Source organism: Hyperolius riggenbachi, chromosome 6 (genome assembly GCF_040937935.1).
Source record: "Hyperolius riggenbachi isolate aHypRig1 chromosome 6, aHypRig1.pri, whole genome shotgun sequence".
Lineage (NCBI taxonomy): Eukaryota > Metazoa > Chordata > Amphibia > Anura > Hyperoliidae > Hyperolius > Hyperolius riggenbachi.
The window spans coordinates 213,085,124-213,108,547 of NC_090651.1; positions in this window are offsets into that span (position 1 = coordinate 213,085,124).

A 23,424-nucleotide genomic window follows, 5' to 3' on the forward strand; every position below is an offset into this window, starting at 1 on the left:
GAGGCCGATTGTTGTCTTTTTCAAATCTAGCAAAGAAGTTGTTAAGTTCATCTGCTAGGCTGGGGATGTTATTGTCCAGTGTATATTGAGTGCTATTCTTCTTTTTGTAATCTGTGAATAGTTGAATGCTTTGCCACATCCTCCTTGGGTTTGAGTCATTTTCAAAGTTTTCCTCAATCCTTTGTTTGTATTTAAGTTTTGCATTTTGAATGCCTTTTTTCAGACTTGCTCTGGCTGAAGAATATGCATCTTTGTCCTGTATTTTAAAAGCTTTGTTTCTATTCTTTAGAAGTCCCTTGAGTTCTTTTGTTATCCATGGTTTATGATTTGGGTAAACCGTAATTCTTTTGTTGACAGTGATGGTGTCCACACAGAAATTTACATATGACAATACAGAGGAAGTACTCGTCTCCAGGTCTGTTTCATGAAAGAAAATATCCCAATCCGTATTTTCAAAGCAATCTTGGAGCTGAGAGACGGCAGTCTCAGGCCAGACTGATGATTGATGATAACCACAGCTCAAATGTGCCGCCTCAACTATGGAAATGAGAGAGCACAGAGGGTGGGCGGAGCAGTGTGTCAGAGGGCACTCTCAGCCAATCAGCGCTCAGGGAAACAGGAGAGGGACAGGCTGAATACTTGCACTCCGGGTTTCAATGCAGAGAGGTGCGTTCGTTTTCCAAGCACAACAGCTGGCTTGTCAATTTGCCTGGCTGGTGCAGGCCCAGCTGCCGGGATAGGAGAGAGGGGGGCCCTCTGGTCATGTGACTGATGACGTCACATCACTTAAAGGCGGCCCACCGAATTTTACGTCGGTAGTTCGGTGGGTCAGTCCGACGCTGACAGCATGGGTGTTACTGAATGGAATATGTCAGAAGAAGCGGTATTGAAGTTTATTGCAGCGGATATTAGGAAAGGTTACTCTCATTCTCATATCTCAAAAAGGTTGTCAGGAATTTCATTTTTTCTTAAACTACATAACATCCCTTCCTGCACTTCTTGTTTTTCAGTACGACAGCTCTTGAAGGGTTATAAACGTGCAACTAATCAACCAGATACTAGGCAACCAATAACGATTGATATTCTCGCGCTATTATGGGATAAAGCTGAAGCAGTTTGTGAATCTAGTTTTGAGTTATTGCTTTTTAGATGTGCTTTTTCATTGCTATTTTTTGCGGCATTACGCATCTCGGAGCTTGTATCACAAAGTTCAATCAAGGACACAGGTTGGAGATATGAGGATGTGAGTAGATCTAATGGGAAGGTAGGCTTATGGATCAGGAGGTCAAAGACAGATCAGGCGGGGAAAGGTGTGTTAGTAGAATTGAATCTCTGGCCGGGCAACAAGCTTTGCCCTTTGGTAAACTTAAATCAATCAGAGGGTCGTCCCCGGGTTCATTGTTTAGACACCAGTCAGGTCTCCCTTTAACAAACTTTCAGTTCACTGCAGTATTGAAGTTAGTTGCACTGCGAGCAGGTTTAGGTCATTGCAGATTAACCGCGCATTCGTTTAGAATAGGCGCAGCTACAGAAGCGGCCAGGTTAGGTTTGGATGATAGTGTTATCAAAAGACTAGGGCGTTGGAAGTCGGCAGCATTCAAGTTGTATATCCGTCCTTGACCTTTTTTAACAATATTTTACAGGAAAGAAAACTATAGTCTGGATCGTGGGACACTCTTTTGTCTATTGGGCATATGAGAGAGCCTGCAAGAGGTCTTATACATCCAACTTGAACCTGGACCCTCGCTTCTTTGCGGTATATTGGTATGGTGTTCGGGGAATGTTGTGGTCTCAGTTGAAAGTTGAGCTGTTTCGTTTGACTGAAGTTTTTCCAGTGCCTGATGTTTTGATAGTACACTTGGGTGGTAATGACATTGCAAAGAAAAAGACACTTGAATTATTTTTCAATATCAGGGATGACCTCAGCAGTTTTCAATTATTTTCCAAGGGAACAACTATAATTTTCTCTGAAATTGTCCCCAGGTTGAAGTGGTTATTGTCGCCAGGTCTGGTTCCTTGCGAAAAGATCCGGAGACGTCTTAATCACCGATTGTCAAAGTGTTTGCCAAAAATTGGGATCCGTACATACAGACACATTGATTTAGAGGGTGGTGTGGTAGGGCTTTATAGGCAAGATGAAGTCCACCTTAGTGAAATTGGATTGGACATTTTTAACTTAGACCTCCAGTCAGGGCCGGTTTAAGCAACAATGGGGCCCCAGGGCAAAATAAACCAGGGCCCCCCCCCCCCAACATATACCCCGGAACAAAAATCGGCATTAGGGGACCTTTTTTGCAGCTGGTATAACAGGGTGTGAAGTCCCAATCGGTCGGAGCTCCACATTCTGGCTATCCCAGCCTGCATGGGGGACAAGGGGTTAAAAAGTTTCAGGAGGGGGGACCCCACATAATTTTTTTTTAAAAAAATTCCCACACTCTGAACATAAAAAAAAAAAATTGGAAAAATAGGAAAAAATGCCAGGGATCTTCATACAGCCATATTGCGGCTGTATAGCGATCCCTGTCCAAAGCGCTGCGGCTGCGTATAGACCCCCTGGAAACTCCGTCAGGAAATTTATTGCGCTTTCGTTTGATGCATGTAAAATTACACTACTGTTAGGTTTACTACTAAAAGTGACCTTTACCGCATTTAAAAGTATACTTTTTTCCTTCGAAACTTTAAAATCGATTTTCTCAAAAACTATAAGGTCTTTTTGAAAAATTGTTTTTTCCTCTTATTCCTAATGATCTCCTTAACATATCCTGCACATTTAGGGTTTCTAGCATTTAAGGTGGATTTGCTATTAACCATTAAAGTCGGCAGGTTTTTAAATGTGTATTTTTTTTCCTTTGAAACTTTAAAATCGATTTTCTCAAAAACTATAAGGCCGGTTTGAAAATTTTTTTTTCCTCTTGTAGCCCCTGGGGGCCGATACAAGCTCTGGGGCCCTGGGGCAGCTGCCTACTTTGCCTTAATGGTAGCGCCGGCCCTGCCTCCAGTACTGTGTTGAAATGGTCGTGGGTGGGGTGCCAGCCTAGGAGTCTGGCTGGTGGGGTCTTATTACTGATCAACCGTATCTGGGCTGTGGTAGTCAGATACGCAACTGCTGTTGCTTATGTATCGTTATAATAATTGTTTGACAATAAAGTTTGATATTGACCTCAGTTATTTATTCATTATTATTATTAAAGTTATAACGTTCCTTAATAAAGATGGCCACGGCCAATTTTTGCCAGTCTGGAGTGTCTTGGTATTTAATTTTAGTGCTAAGTTTGTAGTTATGATAATAGGTATTGTCTACAGTCCCATACAAAGGGCCTAAGCCATAAATTAGGCCCTGCATGGGTCTGTGGCAATCCTAGATAAGCTAAATTACAGCCTGTCATGAGGTATTTTCATATCTCCCTCACTGTGAGGTAAAGTCACAGCTGATTGGCTGAGCTTTGCTGCAGTGTGTGTGTGTGGTGAATGTGTGGCACACAGGTATGTCAGCCCTGATTGGTCAGAGGGCAGGTAGGTCTATTTCTGCAGGTGTCACTAAGGCTCAGGGCAGAGTTTAGCGACCAATCAGGGCTGAGTTAGGTGTATATAAGAAAGGTCAGGACAGCACTAGCTGCCTGTCACCTCAGTGGCTAATAGGTGAGCTCTTCCCAACCCCCCCTCCCCTTTCCTCAAGACGTCGTGGTCAAAAATCTTTATTGGAACGTTTGGGGTCTTATTACTGATCAACCATATCTGGGCTGTGGTAGTCAGATACGCAACTGCTGTTGCTTATGTATCGTTATAATAATTGTTTGACAATAAAGTTTGATATTGACCTCAGTTATTTATTCATTATTATTATTAAAGTTATAACGTTCCTTAATAAAGATGGCCACGGCCAATTTTCGCCAGTCTGGAGTGTCTTGGTATTTAATTTTAGTGCTAAGTTTGTAGTTATGATAATAGATATTGTCTACAGTCCCATGGGCAAGGATTTCAGTCTCTAGATGTGCAAAGCTGGTAGAGACATACCCTAAAAGACTGGCAGCTGTAATTGCAGCAAAAGATGATTCTACAAAGTATTGACTCAGGGGGCTGAATAATTACGCACACCCCACTTTGCAGTTATTGATTTGTAAAAAATGTTTGGAATCAGGTATGATTTTCGTTCCACTTCTCACGTTTACACCACTTTGTATTGGTCTTTCACGTGGAATTCCAATAAAATTGATTCATGTTTGTGGCAGTAATATGACAAAATGTGGAAAACTTCAAGGGGGCCGAATACTTTTGCAAGCCACTGTATATTATATATGCATGCTTGATTTATTATATGGATTGCAAGAAATTGATCTTTTATATTATTTTTATATAAGATTTAAACCTGTGTAGTCAATTTAAAGAGAACCTGTACTGAGTAAAATTATTTAAAATAAACACATGAGGTAACTTCAAATGAACAATACATAGTTAGCTTGCCATCAGTTCCTCTCAGAAGCTCTCCATTTTCTTTTGACAATGATCCCTTCCAGTTCTGACAACATTTTTTCAGAACTGAAATATATCAGTTGCTGTCAGTTATATATCAGTTGCTGTCAGTTACAGCTGAGAGGAGAACTGATGTGTCCATGTTTCCCTATGGCTCAAGTGAGCGATGTTACAGTTTAACTGTGTGCTGACCAGAAAGCTGTTATGGTGTAATGGGCATTTTCAAAATGGAGGACGGAGAATTCCATTGATCACAGTGGACAAACAGGACGCAGTAGAGGAAAAAAAGATTGAGGAGTAGACTACACGGGAGGTAAGTATGACTTGTGTATGTTTATTTTGACTTTTAATTTTCAGTTCAGGTTTTCTTTAAGCTGAGTAGTGAAATTCAAAGGACATGGTTTAGTGACAGACTGCTGAATCAGAAAGAATGTTTACTGGAGTAACTATTCTTAATCTTTAGGCACATCTTAAAAGTTTACTTTGTATTGGACAATATTAAAGCCAAAGTGTCCTTGTTTACAGTCCAAAGGGCAGCAGGCTGTACAGTGGCAGCTTGAAATAAGAAGGTGAACTGATATAGAATTTCTTATATTCTTATTATTAGTGATTCTATATATATATGTATGTCATTATATATAGCATGTCATATATAGTAATGTAATAAGCATTATCCCATGTTATTTTATATAGTTAAGTGGATAGTGTATGGGGCTATATATTTAAATATCATATATCAGCTTATGCTCAATTCCAACTGTTTTCCCCAGAGGCGGTCAGAGCTACAATGTGTTTTAATTTTAATTTTTAACTCGGTGACCAGACACTTAAGAACCATATTTACAAGGATAACGTCTTGGATTATAAATGGTTGTTCTCAAACAGAGTCATAACTTATTGTTGACCAGCTGAATTTGCCCAAAGAGCTAGTTTTGACAAGTTTTATGTGTTAAGGAATTAAAAGAAAGGAACCTTTAACCTTCCTGGCGGTAACCCCGAACGTAGTAAGCCGTGCAGGAGGTTTTCTCAGGCCTTGCTGGGCCGATTTGCTTCATTTTTTTTTGCTGCACGCAGCTAGCACTTTGCTAGCTGCGTCAGCACACCAATCGCCGCCGCCCTGCGCTCGATCGCCGCTATCCATCGCGCTGCGCCGCCCCCCCCAAGACCCCGTGCGCTGCCTGGCCAATCAGTGCCAGGCAGCGCTGAGGGGTGGATCGGGACTTCCAATGACGTCACGACGTCGCTGATGTCGGTGACGTCATCCCGCCCCGTCGCCATGACGGGGGAAGCCCTTCAGGAAATCCCGTTCTTTGAACGGGATTTCCTGATCGAAGCGGGCGGGGGGATGCCGCTGAGCAGCAGCTATCATGTAGCGAGCCCTGGGCTCGCTACATGATTTAAAAAACAAACAAACAAACAAAAAAAACTGCTGCGCTGCCTCCTGGCAAAATTTATTAGACCGCCAGGAGGGTTAATGAATTGTCAACATAGTGTTGAACATGGTATTAACAGGTCAATAGGTTATTCTTTTATTTTTGAATAATATACAAAAGTTTTGGGATAGTGTTCTGTGGACTGATAAAAAAATTAGAACTGTTTGGGCCCATGGATCAATGCTATGTTTGGAGGAGGAAAAACAAGGCCTATGAAGAAAAGAACACCTTCCTTACTGTGAAGCATGGCGGGGGGTCAATCATGCTTTGGGGCTGTTTAGCTTCTGCAGGTACAGGGAAGCTTCAGCGTGTGCAAGGTACCATGAATTCTCTTCAGTACCAGGAGATATTGGAAGAAAATGTGATGCAGTCCGTCACTAAACTGAGGCTTGGGAGACATTGGACCTTTCAACAGGACAATGATCCCAAGCATACCTCCAAGTCCACTAGAGCATGGTTGCAGATTAAAGGCTGGAACATTTTGAAGAGGCCATCGCAATCACCAGACTTAAATCCGTTTGAGAACCTCTGGTGGAACTTAAAGAAAGCAGTTGCAGCGAACAAGCCTAAGAATGTGACCGAACTGGAGGCTTTTGCCCATGAAGAATGGGCTAAGATACCCGTAGATCGCTGCAAGACACTAGTGTCAAGCTATGCTTCACGTTTAAAAGCTGTTATAACTGGAAAAGTATGTTGTACTAAGTACTAAGAATGAATGTCACTTGGGGGTTGAATAAAATTGATAATGGTGAAAGCACAGAAAAGACATTTGTGGTTATTTAATTATAAATGTTATGTTATATTTGTCTGACTTACAAGTGCCTCTTTGATTTAATTGTAAACAAGATGACTGAAATGATCAAAATCAATGTCAAACTGGCCAAAACACCCAATTTCAGTGGGGGTTGAATAATTTTGAACAGAACTGTAAATAATGAGTGCATTGGACACTCGAGACAGACTCTCATCATTTCAAAAACACACTCTCTAAAAGAAACAGACTCTCCTCTGCAGACACACACTCTCAACCTCTGAAAGAAGGGATCCCAGACTCTCACGCCGTACCAGACTTGAGGCCACTCCCAGATCGTGTTAGCAGTGCAGGCCTGGCAAGATTCCTTACTCCATTTTATTGGTAACTATAATTTTTTAATTATATCAAAGCCAAATAAGTTGGGGCTTGGATTTTCAATGATTCTAACCTAGTATAGAATACCCTGAACTTGTAACCTTCCTGGAATTGCCACTAGGAATATCCATGTTTGATTTGGGTTCATTTTCTCTACATTTTTTATTAATGTAGGTTTTTCCTCCAAGCTTATAACTTGTTAGAGAGAGATAAAAGATTGGTTGACATATAAAAGTTTCATTTACAGATCAGGTCATAATTGCATAATTTCATATCTTTTTCCTTTGATTTAAAATCAAATTCTTTTCATAAAATAAGTGTTTACATATCAGTAAACTTTAAACTTGTTTTATATATTGAGGTTTTTAGACCAGCTAGATCTGCTTCCATATTTTTCCCTTGTTAGATTGTGTTTTAAATCAAGCCTTGCAAATAAGTTAAAATGTCTGACATCTTGTGTTTGCACAGCCTATTGTGATTGTTTGATTTTATTTTAATATCTGTAGTCAACTTTGCTCTGAAGTGTATGGTCAGCTTGTACAGAGAAGTACCTTGTGGTTATTAATAGTTGGTGGTTATTGTTTGATTCATATTATTTGATTTGTAATCATTCCGACAACTTTTATTTTTTTAATAAATTAATTATCTTTTAAAAGTAAAGAGTTGTCCTGACTTTTCACTCTTTGTACCAGTAGCTTGAGAAACTCGCTATAAGAACTTAAGGTTGGGCGTTTTGATATAACAAGACTCCTCCCATTATTTTTTTTGTAGGAGGCCTTAGTTTTTGATTTTATACATACCGTTATAGTTTATATAATTGTATCGTATAACGCCTGACATGGCCCCCCGAGTGTTGGAATCAGTAGCGGCAGGCGGCAGCTTACATCCGCAAAGTCCCTGCGATGACTGCAGACATCCGTCTCCCCTGCACTTCTCGCTCTATTGACCGGCTTGAACTGTGCATCATCAGTTCAAGCCGGTCACTAGAGCGAGAAGTGCAGGGGAGAAGGATGTCTGCAGTCATTGCGGGAACTTTACGGAGGTAAGCTGTCGCCTGTCGCTACTGACTCCAGGAGTCACAAGGGGGAGGGAGAGAGGAAGGACTGCAGAGAAGGGAACACAGGAGGGAGACACATAGAGGATACATGAGGACACCTGGGGAGACATGGGGGAGCAGGACTACACATGGGGGGACACAGAATGGCCCATAGGAGACACAGGAAGACGCACAGGTGATACATGGGGTGCACAGGAGGACACATGGGGGTACAGGAGGACCCATGGGAGAAACAGGAAGACACATAGGGAATACATGAGGACACATGGGGAGACATGGGGGCACAGGAGGACACATGGGGATACAGGAGGACACAAGGGGGACACAGGAGGGCACAGGGAATACACAGGAGGACATATGGGGGTCACAGGAGGACACGTGAGATACACAGGAGGACACCATCTGGGAGAGAACATGTACAACGCTCCTGGAACATGGACGAACCCGGTTTAATATATATTTTTTCCCTGGTTTTTCCCCTCTAAGCCTGGATGCATCTTATATTCCGGAGCGTCTTATATGGCAAAAAATATGGTACCTATCTAATCTATACTGGGGGCTCCTACCGATGTAGCCTATACTGGGGGCACCTACCTATCTAACCTATACTGGGAGCACCTACCTATCTAACCTATACTGGGGGCTCCTACCTATCTAACTTATACTGTGGGCACCTTCCTATCTAACATATAACGCAGGCACCTACCTATCAAATCTATACTGGGGCACCTACCTATCTAGCCTATACTGGGAGCTCCTACCTATCTAACCTATACTGGTGGCAACTATACTGACTAAATGATATTGGATTCACCTACCTAGCTAACCTATACTGGGGGCACCTACCAATCTAACCTATACTGGGGGCAACTATACCGGCTACCTAAATTGGAAGCACCCACCTAGCTATCCTATACTGGGGGCAGCTACCTATCTAACCTATACCGGGGGCACCTGCCTATACTGGGGGCAACTATACTGGCTACCTATACTGGAGGCACCTACCTTTCTAACCTATACTGGGGGCAATTATAATGGCTACCTATACTGGGGCAACTATGCCTGGCTACCTATACTGGGGGGACCTATAGCTGGCTACCTATACTGGGTGCAACTAGACCTGGCTAACCTATACTGCGGGGAACCTATACCAGGCTCTACATTACAACATTGCCAGAAATCACATGACCAGGCTAGCCCTGCTATAAGTGCCGTTCCTCTCTAGTGCTGATATTTTGACTTGACAAAGATACACTGGTGTGTTGAAATGTATCATCATTATCACCCACCACATGGAGCTGTCCTGGACTCCAGACCTACCACATACCCTAGTTGATGTCCCCCTCTGGCCACAATTGACATCCGAGGAGTGTAACATTAGGAATAGGCATGTGAGATACACTTCCAAATTTTTGCGATCTTGTATGTGCATTTTTTTCTACAATTTGCAAACTGAATTAAAGGTATTGCATCATATAAGCTTCTCTTCTCTCCCCTTTTTTTTCTACCAGCCTACCATGCCTGTTAACAGTAGGAAGAGTGCCTTGCGAGTGTATGTGGCACACGCACACACACGCAAAAAAACAAACAGGCAGGCAAACAGACACATTCAGCACTTAGGCACTTAGGGCTCGTTCTCACTGGGGCAATTCGCTGGCCATTACCACTAATCGCTAAATTGCCGGTGATCACTGGTGCTTCTTAAAGAGAATCTGTACTCTGAAATTCTTACAATAAAAAGCATACCATTCTATTCATTATGTGCTCCTGGTCCCCTCTGTGCTGTTTCTGCCATTCTCTGCTGCAAACCTGGCTTGTAATTGCCAGTTTTAGGCAGTGTTTACAAACAAACTAACCAGCTTCTAATAGGCTCAGCTAAGCAGAGTGTGTTAGTCACACAGAGCCTGCAGGGGGTGTGTACAGCTTCTAGCTAATCACAAGCAGCCCTGCACATTCCAGTCTGACTGCCTCAGCCTGACTGTGCCGACTATAGAGAGAAGATTAGATCATATAACAGAGATAACACAGCTACTGTGCAATTAGGAAAAGCTGCAGTAAGCCAGACCACATTAGAAAAGGCATAGGAACTTATAGCATAGAAGAAATAAAGATAAACAATTTGTTACAGAGTCTCTTTAAAGTGCTAGTGCAATACTAACTATATGGCATTGTGTTATCACTGCCGCGACTGCTGCTGATCACCAGCGATTCGTGAGTAGCTGCAATCACAAAACTGTAAAGTGATAGCGATTAGAATGCTAAAAAGCTCTAGTCGTCTTCGCTCAAAAATCTTGAAAGTTTACAATAGTTTTACCGCTTTAATCGTGGTAAAAACCAGCGCTAATCTCTAGCGTTTTGCGATTACAAGTGAGAACGGGCCCTAAGGCTTTGGTCCACATCTAAAATCGAAATTTCTGATGGCAGTGATTTTGTGGGCAATTTTTTCCCCCTCCTGGCGCTCCGGTGGGCGCTGTTTTTTTTACAGTGCTTTTCTAAAGCGCTTTTGCAGAGCGATTCTGCTTTTTCACTTCCTGACACAAGTCAGGAAGTGAACTCTTTGGTCCCGGAAAAGAATAAATACAATGTATTAATTCTTAAAAGCGCAAATGCAATCACCGGATAAAGTGATTTGTGAGCGTTTTGCGCTTTTCCTTTAACTTCCACTGTAGCAAAATGCCCCGAAAATGGTACAGGCAGTGCTTTACTTAATGGAAAGAGGACGTAACACGCTCATATGAACTATCCCATATTGATTCATAGCACTAGCGATTTTAAGGGCATTTTTTAAAGTCTCCGGTGCTAAAAAAAAAACGCTAAATACCCTGGGTGTGAACAAGCCCTAAGAGTTCCACCAGCATGCATGTGATATATATCTTAAATCATTAACTGTGAATCAAGCATTTTGTGAGCTGTGGTACGCTGTGCTCAACCCCATGGCAAGTAAAAAAAAAACAAAAAAAAAAACAGACAATCATTACAATCACAAACTGAATTGGAAATCAATTGAGATGGGTTGAAATAGAAGTGACTTCTTACTCCACCACTCCTTTTGAACGCTTTCCCACAGCCTGTTTGTCATGCCACGCTCTGAGCCTGGAAACCTTCAAACGTTCTCTCAAAACACAATATAATTTGCTAGAGGTAGCATTGGGAGTTGCCTAATTCACTAACCGCTGTCTCTACTTCCCTAAAGGGCCTGATTCACAAAGCGGTGATAACTCAGTTATCACGCCTAAAAGACTTTAGGCGTGATAACCTTTGCACTAGCAAAGTTATCACCGCTTTGTGCTATAATTCGCGCGAAGCTCCCGCGCGCAATGCTTTGCAAAGTCCCATAGGGTTTAATGGGCGCTTCGCGTGAAGCACGGTTCGCTGCGCGCGTAGCGCGGGGTACTGCGTGCGCAAAACTTTGCGCGCGGGAGTTAGCGCGAATTCCTTCAGATCACGCCTAAACTAAGTTTAGGCGTGATAAAGGGCTTTTCACACGCGTGCAAAGTGTTTGCACCGCTTTGTGAATCAGGCCCCAAGTCTCCAACCCATTACCCTCTAGCAGCCCCGTTTCTATGGGCGGGCCAGACAGGCGACCGCCCTGAGTGCTGTAAGGGTGGGGCGCAGTGATGGAAGGGGGGAGCCGCAGCCTCACTGGGACTCAGCTACGGGTAGGGGACCCCTGACTTCTCTCTCTCCCCGGGGCTCCCCTCTGTGCTCCCCCATTTTTGCAGAGAAAGCACAGCGGCAAGCCTCATATTAGCAACTCTCCTGTGAGTGATATGAGGCTTCCTGCTGCACTTTCTCTGCAAAGAGGGGGGAGCACGGGGATGAGGGGGGGGGGGGGTTTGGAGTGTGGGCCCGGGGAGAGGGAGGGAGAAGTCGGCTCCCCTCCCTGCAGTTCAGTCCCAGTGTGGCCGTGGCGCCTCCCTCCATCATCTATACGGGGGACATCTATACCTAGCTAACCTATACTAGCTGCAACTATACCTAGCTAACCTATACTGAAGGCACCTATTCCTAGCTACCTATACTGAAGCGTAGTATGGATACAGAGGCGCCAAAAGGATAAAAGAACATAAAAATTTTAAAACATGAGGAGTCAGTGATGGACTTACCTCCTCCAAGCAGACACAAAAATTGCCAATGTGTTTGTCAAATACAACAAGCTTATTTACATACTCCGGGGGACAATGCAACGAATTTCGCAGGCTTGGTCCTGCTTCATCAGGCAATAATAATCGAGCAATAGCATATGTGCTCAGTAGAAGAGCCAGGCACCTCTGTGCTGTGATGACCAATCATTTCAGGCATGGACTCAAAGACCAGTAACCTCTCCCAATTTCTGAAAGTACACCTACAATCACCTGTACAATCCCTTCACTCCTACTTGAAAGACTCTCAACATCTGATACAATAAACTGAAGACCATAAACTGGCATACTAACTATATCTGGCTTACTTGTAATGTCACCTCCTTCTACACAAACATCCCCCATTCCTTTGGTATTACGGCCATCAAACATTTCCTATCCACTAACCCAGCCATGCTCCCCTCCCAACAATCCTTCCTAGTAAAGTGCACCAAATTTATCCTAAACCACAATGTCTTTACATTTCAAGATACAGTGTGCCAACAGACCAGTGGGACCACCATGGGGAGCTTGTTTGAACCTTCCTATACAAACTTAGCCATGGGTTACCTAGAACTACATAAAATGCATCAGGACAACCCGATAAACATACATCGACGACCTCATATTCATTTGGAAAGGAGACCTCATATTCATCCCATCCTTCATTGATTTCCTAAACTCCAGTCAGCAGGATTACAATTTACCTTCCACTATAAACCCACTACTATAGGATTACTTCTCCAACTGAGTTGCCACGAATCGGAGGGGGAATAGCATTTAACGTCACCGGGAATTTGAGCGACAGCAGGGGGAGCCATCATTCGGCTTACCCTGCGCCCAGCTCACTTGCGGCGTAACTATATGTCCGTTCCTGCAGATCCTGTTTCCTACATGTCAAGTGTCATTTGAAAAATCTTTATTGAACATTTTTTTCTTTTTAAGCATCACACATCACACAAGTGCCCACATATACACTGGCAACCACTGGCAAAAGTATGGATGGAGGACAGCGGTTGGAGGCAGCAGCAGGCGCAGAGAGGTAATGTATAGCACACTGGGGGGTTAGGAGGAGGGAGTCATGGAACATTAAGGGGGGGGGGGGGTCAGCGTCTGGGGTTTCATTGTATTCTTCACTCATCCCTATATCGCTCACCATTACCGCCGCGCACTTGATTGAATACGATGGCCCGACATCTTGCAGCATATCCAACAAATGAATGCCTGATCGATGATGTTACCAATTTTGGGCTAAAAGTGGTTGCATCATCGATCAGGAATGCACTTGGCGTCACTGATTTTCATCAGTTTCCGATTATAATTATCTAATCGGATGGTCGATCAGCTGCCAGCCCGTCTGATGTATGGCCACCTTTAGACCTTTTGTCAGACAATTGTCATAGGTATCTCAACTGACTAGATTTCCTCTACTTGCTGTCCTAAAAATGCAAAAGTGTGTTAAGGTGGCCATATATTCATCCTATTGCTGCCCCCAAGTGTATATGTGTTCCCCAGTGCCAGTGTTCAGTGTTGAAGGCTCACCTGTCACTCGTCTCCTCCAGGGGCACAGGAAGCGCCTGTACTATGTGACACCAGGAGCATGTAATGACATTGCTACATATGTTAGTGTCACGTAGCACAGGCGCTCACTGTGATGCTGGACATCAGAGGAGGCCAGGATTCGCATGCAACAGTGGACAGGTGAGCCTTCAACACTGAACACGTGCATGTGGGGAAGGGGAGGACCCATATACTCTTTGCACTGGGGGGGGGGGAATACCAGCCGGAGATCCGTCAGTTATTGCGATATTGAACGCTGTTACCGATGTGCCCCTGATCGAGCCCTTCCAACCAAAGTTTTCCATCATTCCCGATCCACCAATTTTGGCCGGAAATCAATAAAAAGATTGATTGAGCGGCCAAGTTGCGGCACATATTCTCCTCTGATTCTAATCGATAGGTCGATCAGCTTAAAAAATGGAGCATTGTATGGGCATCCTTAAAGAAGACCTGAAAGGGGAAGTTTTGTCTCTAACCTAAACAACTGTCCCGTTTGAAATTTCTCCTCAAATCCTATTCTGTTGAGAGCCATAGCATTATGGAATTCAAATTATCAACAATCATAAGCACATAAAGTGAGAAAAAAAATATCTATAATTGGGACATAATCAAAATAAAAACTTGACAGTGGTTCTCGTTTTTCCCTGCTATGTCCAAAAGTTAAAAAAACCATTACATTACCTAGAGTTACACTTAAAAAGGAACTCCGGTGAAAATAATGTAGTAAAAAAAGTTCTTCATTTTTACCATAATTATGTATAAATGATTTAGTCAGTGTTTGCTCATTGTAAAATCTTTCCTCTCCCCGATTTACATTCTGACATTTATTACATGGTGACATTGTTACTGTGGGCAGGTTATGTAGCTGCTCCTAGCTGTTTTGGCTGTTAGAGACAGCTGTAAACAGCTATTTCCTGTCTGTGAACATTGTTACATTGTGGCAGTTTGCCCAGAGTACCGCGGTACTCAGAGCTTCTTGTGGGAGGGGTTTCAGCACAAAATCAGTCATACAGCGCCCCCTGATGGTCTGTTTGTGAAAATCATTATATTTCTCATGTAAAAGGGGGTATCAGCTACTGATTGGGATACAGTTCAATTCTAGGTTGGAGTTTCTCTTTAAAACCACTCTTTAAAGTTAGCCTTCCTACATAAAATCATCTTTCCTCTCTGTATTGATGTCCATTGTACTGTTCTTGAAATAACATGTTTATTTGCCAAATCTTGGAATTATGTTAAACAATAAACATATTAAGCTGATTGCCTTTAATGCGTTTTTCATCCAAACTCAGCAAGCCGCTATAAATTGCTCCACAGTCTTTCCAAGAGAAGGGGTATGACTGACACATGATTATTGTGAGAATGTAAACAGAGATGGCAAATCAGAGTTTTTCCCTGGGGGGATTAATAATTAGAGACAGGTACCAGGGCAGGCTCAGTATCTGGGGGGCTGGCAGGCGCTGCAAAGCTTCAGTATAAGTGGCGGTACCAGGTGTCATTCTATAGTTGAGAGCCTCAAGCAGCTTAAGCCCGTTAGAGCTCTCAGAGGGGGTTGCGTATCATAAAGCTAAAACACAGCTCATTTCAGCCATTGAAAGTATGGTGAGAAAGAACTTTTGCAAGAGGCACTGTAATGGCACATAGTAGAATGTACTACATTCAGGAGCATACCCAATTTTACATTAATAATCCTGGTTTCATTATAGATACACTTCCTATATCTATATGTTACTGTATACTGGTATGTAACCCCATCCTCCCAGTGATATTTGGCCTTGGTTATGATGTCATGAAACATTCTCCTCCTAGTGCACTCTGGGAAACCAGGGGCTATATTCAATTCACCTTTTCACCTGAGTTTTCTTCTAGTTGATATTTTCACAATTTGTAAATAAAATGACTTTTAAATCACCGACAAGCAAACAAATATTCAAAATAATGTTGACAGTACCTTTTTACCTAATATGGTACTTTTTTTTTACCATTGTAATGTGCTAAAAAGTAGTTTTTAATAGATATGAAAAATTATCTCCTAGGAGAAAACGAAGGAGAAAAAAGTGAATTGCATATGGGCCCAGGTGTTGTTTCTGTTCACTTCAGGAACAAACATTAAATAAACATTTCCCAGACAGTTATGCACCTCACCGGCATGATAGATGACACCACCTAAGATACATTTAAAGAGGAACTGTAACCAGTGATTGAACGGCATCCCCATCTGTAGGTGATAACCCCTTTCCCATAAGAAATCTTTACCTTTCCACAAATAGATCATCAGGGGGGCCTGTATGGCTGACATTGTGGTGAAACCCCTTCCACAGTGTGCTGTCAGCACTTAGGTCCTGACAGTTTCCTGTTTGTGAACCTTGTTGCATTGTGGGAAATAACAGCTGTTTCCAACTAGAGATGGCCCAAACTTCCGATTTTATGTTCGTGAACCCACCGCGAACTTTTGCGAACCGCAATAGACTTCAATGGGGAGGCGAACTTGAAAAATTTGAAAAAATTATGCTGGCCAGAAAAGTTATGGAAACCATTTACAGCAGATGCTTCGTTGTAAAAAACAGCAAACAGAGAAGCTTCCCCATATTGGAGCATTGAATTTGGTAAAGTCTTAAGCCAATGTGTTGTAAGACACAAGTAGGCTTTAGGTTAGCAGGAAGGGTTGCATGGCCACCTAGCTTTTCATCCTTCCCACCCTTGCCCTGGAATTTTCCAGATTTCAAATTGCTGTCCTTTGCTGTGTGTGTTACACCAGCATCATCCAGGGGGGCACATGATCTTTCTGAAGTCTTGAATTGAAGCCTGTAAGCAGTATCACCATGTGTCCCACTGCTTTCATCTAGCAAATTAGGCAAATTAGCAAGCTCATTTTTCTCTTGGGTATATCATAATTGTACATGCTAAGCTGGCTTCAGCATGTAGTGTTGGTGGTATAGTGGTGAGCATAGCTGCCTTCAAAGCAGTTGACCTGTGTTCGATTCCCGGCCAATATATATAAGCTGGCTTTTGACATCCTACAAATCCCTGGAAGACAAGACAAGAGAGGAGGAGGAGGAAGGAGGAGGGAGGAGGAAGGAGGGTGGAGGGTTAAAAAAAAGCACAAGAACAAGATTAGCTTTCAAAAGAGCTGTTGTGGAGTGCTATTTTAGGAATAACAATCAGCCAGAAGCAATCTAACAAGCTTACAAGAGCCTAACTAATCTTTCCCTATGAGAGTCTGCCAGCAGACACTAATTACTCCAGAGACACTAACCACTATAATGACCGGTGCTGCCTGCCTTATATAAGGGGTGGGGTGGCTCCAGGAGATAGTGTAGCCTAATTGGCTACAACGGGCCTGCTGACTGGGATGTAGAGGGTCAAAGTTGACCCTAATGGTGCACTATGGGGGTGAACCGGAGTTCCGGGAAAGTTCGCGTTCGCATGCGATCGCGAACCACCCAAAGTGCGCCTGGAACCGTTCGCCGGCGAACCACTCGGGCCATCTCTATTTCCAACTGCCAAACAACCAGTAACTCCTTCTGTGCACATGTATAGCTATAAAAAAAACAACCTTTTAGCCTATCGCAATGTTGGTGGGTGTGGTTATAAACAATGGCAGTTGGTGCTGTCTAGTTTTTTTCTTGACTGCTAACAGTAAAGATGATTATGTGCAGGCTGATTGTGGATCATACAATATGAACAAATTACATGGCGAATATCAATCATTTCTTGATCTCTTTTCTATTTTTTAACTTCTTTGCAACGTATTGAGTTATTTTTTTTCCCTTTAAGAATGTAAATCAGGATGAGGAAATATTTTACAATGGACAAACACTGACTATATTATTTATAAAGTAATATTGTAAAAAATTAAAACAAAACAAAAACAATTTTATTCAAGTCATATTTACTAAAGTTCCCACAACACCTGCGGCAGCACAGAGGGGGGAGGAGGAGGAGGAAGAAGAGGAGTCGTGTGGGGAAGGAGAGGAGTCAGACTCTGATGATGGTGATGATGAGGAAGGTGTTTCTGTGGAGGAGGAAGAGGCGGCGGACGAAGAACAACCGCGGCAGCCGTCACAGGGGGCTTCTGCTGCTCCACGTTCCCGTGGTATTGTTCGTGACTGGGGGGAGGAAGAGGAGTAGAGTGGGGCCGAACCTCCGATTTTAGGTTCGCGAACCGGGTTCGCGAACTTCCGCGTATGGTTCGGTTCGCGTAAAAGTTCGCGAACCGCAATAGACTTCAATGGGGATGCGAACTTTGAAAAAAAAAAATTATGCTGGCCACAAAAGTGATGGAAAAGATGTTTCAAGGGGTCTAACACCTGGACCCCCAGGTGGAGGAGTGGGATACATGCCAAAAGTCCCCGGGAAAAATCTGGATTTGACGCAAAGCAGCGTTTTAAGGGCAGAAATCACATTGAATGCTAAATGACAAGCCTAAAGTGCTTTAAAACATCTTGCATGTGTATACATAAATCAGGTAGTGTAATTAAGGTACTGCTTCACACTGACACACCAAACTCACCGTGTAATGCACCGCAAACAGCTGTTTGTGTAGTGATGGCCGTGCTGGACTGGTGCGCACCATGGCGAGAGTGTAGGTTTTGGTGGCTTTACAGCCCATATCTATGGTCGCCTGGCTGATGTAGCTGAATGACAGAACAGTGACTGTCCAGCTGATCAAATTTGGTCTGACCACAATGAGGCAACGACCTTATTATCGTGGGTGTGCCCCCCGAGACACTCATGTACATGCCTTTTCTTTTGTTGTTGCAGCTGCCCGCAGTGCAGCCAGAAAAATTAGGCAGTTATGTACACGCACCAGAAAAAGTATTACAGCGGCCGCTGCTAGCAGCGGCCTAAAAAATTCAGCAATCCGCCTGGAGTCCCGGACCCTGTTGGTGGTGGCGGAGAAGGTAGTCAAGCGGCCTGCAGGCAGACATGCTGTGTGGAAGGACTGGGAGCGACTTAGTCTTCTTGGGGTAGGCCAGGCAGCCAGTCACATGGCGTGCAGGCAGAGAAGCTGTGTGTGCGGGGACTGACTTAGTCTTGGGGCAGGCAGCAGCCCTCCGGGATCCATGCCTCATTCATTTTGATAAAGGTGAGGTACTTAACAGTTTTGTGACTTAGGCGACTTCTCTTCTCAGTGACAATGCCTCCAGCTGCGCTGAAGGTCCTTTCTGACAGGACGCTTGCGGCAGGGCAGGAGAGAAGTTGGATGGCAAATTGGGACAGCTCTGGCCACAGGTCAAGCCTGCGCACCCAGTAGTTCAAAGGTTTCTCATCGCTGTTCACAGCAGTGTCTACATCCACACTTAAGGCCAAGTAGTCGGCTACCTGCCATTCCAGGCGTTGGTGGAGGGTGGATCCGGAAGGGCTACGGCGAGGCGTTGGACTAAAGAACGTCCGCATGTCCGACATCACCATGAGATTGCTGGAGCGTCCTGTTTTTGACTGTGTGGACACGGGAGGAGGATTAGTGGCAGTGGTACCTTGCTGACGTTGTGCTGTCACATCACCCTTAAAGGCATTGTAAAGCATAGTTGACAGCTTGTTCTGCATGTGCTGCATCCTTTCCACCTTCAGGTGAGTTGGTAACAGGTCCGCCACTTTGTGCCTGTACCGAGGGTCTAGTAGTGTGGCCACCCAGTACAGCTCATTCCCCTTGAGGTTTTTTATACGGGGGTCCCTCAACAGGCAGGACAGCATAAAAGACGACATCTGCACAAAGTCGGATCCAGATGTACCATCCATCTCCTCTTGCTCTTCCTCAGTGACGTCACGTAAGTCAACCTCCTCCCCCCAGCCGCGAACAATACCACGGGAAGGTTGAGCAGCAGAAGCCCCCTGCGATGCCTGCTGCGGTTGTTCTCCTGCCGCTGTCCCCTCCTCCTCCTCCCCCAAAGAAACACCTTGCTCATCATCCTCTGAGTCTGACTCGTCTTCTGCACACGACTTCTCTTCTTCCTGCTCCTCCCCCCTCTGTGCTGCCGCAGGTGTTGAGGAAACAGCTGGGTCTGATGAAAATTGGTCCCATGCCTGTTCCTGCCGTAACTGTTCCTGGTCACGCTCATTCACAGCTTCCTCCGCCACTCTACGCACAGCACGCTCCAAGAAGTAAGCGTAGGGAATCAAGTCGCTGATGGTGCCTTCACTGCGGCTCACCAGGTTGGTCACCTCCTCAAACGGCCGCATGAGCCTGCATGCATTTCTCATCAGTGTCCAGTTGTCGGGCCAGAACATCCCCATCTTCCCAGACTGTTTCGTTCTACTGTAGTTGTAGAGGTAATGGGTGACGGCTTTCTCCTGTTCTAGCAGGTGGGAGAACATGAGCAGGGTCGAATTCCAGCGAGTCGGGCTATCGCAAATCAGGCGTCTCACCGGCAAGTTGTTTTTCCGCTGAATTTCCGCAAAGCGTGCCATGGCTGTGTAAGACCGCCTCAAATGCCCACAGAACTTCCTGGTCTGCTTCAGGACATCCGCTAAGCCAGGGTACTTTGACACAAATCTTTGAACAACTAGATTCATGACATGTGCCATGCAGGGTATGTGTGTCAGCTTCCCCATATGCAAAGCGGCAAGGAGATTGCTGCCGCTGTCGCACACCACGTTGCCTATCTCCAGGTGGTGTGGGGTCAGCCACTCATCCACCTGTTTCTTAAGAGCAGCCAGGAGAGCTGCTCCAGTGTGACTCTCCGCTTTGAGGCAAGACATGTCTAAGATGGCGTGACACCGTCGTACCTGGCATGCAGCATAGGCCCTGCGGAGCTGGGGCTGTGTAGCTGGAGAGGAGAACTGCCACTCAGCCAAGGAGGAGGAGGACAGTGAAGAGCATGTAGCAGGAGGAGAGGAGGTGGCAGGAGGCCTGCCTGCAAGGCGTGGAGGTGTCACAATTTGGTCCGCTGCGCCCTGCTTGCCATCGTTCACCAGGTTGACCCAATGGGCTGTGTACGTAATGTAGCGGCCCTGCCCGTGCTTGGCAGACCAGGCATCCGTGGTTAGGTGTACCCTTGACCCAACGCTCTTCGCAAGAGATGACACCACTTGCCTCTCAACTTCACGGTGCAGTTGGGGTATGGCCTTTCTAGAAAAATAAGTGCGGCCTGGCATCTTCCACTGCGGTGTCCCGATGGCCACAAATTTACAGAAGGCCTCAGAGTCCACCAGCCGGTATGGTAACAGCTGGCGAGCTAACAGTTCCGCCACGCCAGCTGTCAGACACCGGGCAAGGGGGTGACTGGCCGAAATTGGCTTCTTCCGCTCAAACATTTCCTTCACGGACACCTGACTGCTGCTGTGGGCAGAGGAGCAGGAACCGCTCAAGGGCAGAGGCGGAGTGGAGGAGGGTGCCTGTGAAGGTGCAAGGGAGAAAGCGTCAGAAGCAGATGATGCACCTGAAGGAGGAAGAGGAGAAGGAGGGTGACTTTTCTTTTGTGTGCTGTTGCTGCTTTTGCTCAGGTGGCCATCCCATTGCTGTTTGTGCCTTTTCTCCAGGTGCCTTCGTAAGACACTTGTCCCTACGTGAGTGGTGGCCTTTCCACGGCTCAATATTTGTTGGCAGAGCGAACAGATGGCTTTGCTCCGTTCTGAGGCACACACATTAAAAAATTTCCACACCGCTGAGCCACCCTGGGATGTGGGCACTATGGGGACCTCAGCAGCTGATGCTGAAGGGCAAGTTGGCTGGCTGTACATAGGTGGCGATACATGGTGCCGGACACTGCCACCAGCTGTTTCTGACGAAGAGCTGCCCTAGCTTCTTTCAGAAACTTCTCTCCTCCTACTACTCTCTGACTCTCCCTCTGAACTGTCCCCCTCTTCATCTCCTCTATTGGGAACATACAGAGGATCCCTATCATCGTCATCATCCTAATCATCCTGCCCAGCTTCGCTTGCCTCAGAAAAATCCAAACATGCACCATCAGTAGGTCCTTCCTCCTCCTCACACGTTACATCCATAGTGTTGTCGCGTAACTCAGACATATGAGCTGGTGAAAATTCATCTGGCTGTAACAACAATGGCTGTGCATCATTGATTTCACCACTAAATAATTCTTGCGAAGTGTCAAATGCAGCGGAAGTGGTGCTAGTAGTAGCGCTGGTGGCTGAGCAAGATGAGGTGTTCTGTGTCGCTAAATACTAAACCACGTCCTGACAATCTTGGGAGGTGATGGGACGTGCCTTCTTCCGAGCACTGTACTGTGGGCCAGGTCCACACGAAATTACATTTACACGACCTCGCACAGACCTGCCGGGTGGCCTTCCTCTGGCTCTGGCACTACCTCTTCCTCTACCTGTTTTGTCCATATCGGGTATGCACGGAGTAGTATATCACACTGCGTGCACTCACGTAGGTAGGTGGGTTCACTTAACTGCACAGGTATGCGCACTGATGCGGTGGGTTCACTGAACAGAACAGGTATGCAGTGGCAGGTTCACTGAACAGAACAGGTATACAGTGGCGAATTCACAGAACAGGTATGCAGTGGCAGGGTTCACTGAACAGGTATACAGTGGCGGGTTCACTGAACACAACAGGTATGCAGTGGCGGGTTCACAGAACAGGTATGCAGTGGCGGGTTCACTGAACAGTAAAGGTATGCAGTGGCAGGTTCACTGAACAGAACAGGTATACAGTGGCAGGTTCACTGAACAGAACAGGTATGCAGTGGCGGGTTCACTGAACAGTACAGGTATGCAGTGGCAGGTTCACTGAACAGAACAGGTATACAGTGGCAGGTTCACTGAACAGAACAGGTATACAGTGGCGGGTTCACTGAACACAACAGGTATGCAGTGGCGGGTTAACTGAACAGGTATACAGTGGCGTTTTCACTGAACAGAACAGGTATGCAGTGGCGGGTTCACTGAACAGAACAGGTATGCAGTGGCAGGTTCACTGAACACAACAGGTATGCAGTGGCAGGTTAACTGAACAGGTATACAGTGGCGGGTTCACTGAACAGAACAGGTATGCAGTGGCGGGTTCACTGAACAGAACAGGTATGCAGTGGTGGGTTCACAGAACAGGTATGCAGTGGTGGGTAAACTAAACAGGTATATAGTGGCGGGTTCACTGAACAGAACAGGTATGCAGTGGCGGGTTCACTGAACAGAACAGGTATACAGTGCCAGGTTCACTGAACAGAACAGGTATGCAGTGGCGAGTTCACTGAACACAACAGGTATGCAGTGGCGGGTTAACTGAACAGGTATACAGTGGTGGGTTCACTGAACAGAACAGGTATGCAGTGGCGGGTTCACTGAACAGGAATACAGTGGTGGGTTCACTGAACAGAACAGGTATGCAGTGGCAGGTTCACTGAACAGAACAGGTATACAGTGGCAGGTTCACTAAACAGAACAGGTATACAGTGGCGGGTTCACTGAACACAACAGGTATGCAGTGGCGGGTTAACTGAACAGGTATACAGTGGCGGGTTCACTGAACAGAACAGGTATGCAGTGGTGGGTTCACAGAACAGGTATACAGTGGCGGGTTCACTGAACAGAACAGGTATGCAGTGGCGGGTTCACTGAACAGAACAGGTATACAGTGGCAGGTTCACTGAACAGAACAGGTATACAGTGGCGGGTTCACTGAACACAACAGGTATGCAGTGGCGGGTTAACTGAACAGGTATACAGTGGCGGGTTCACTGAACAGAA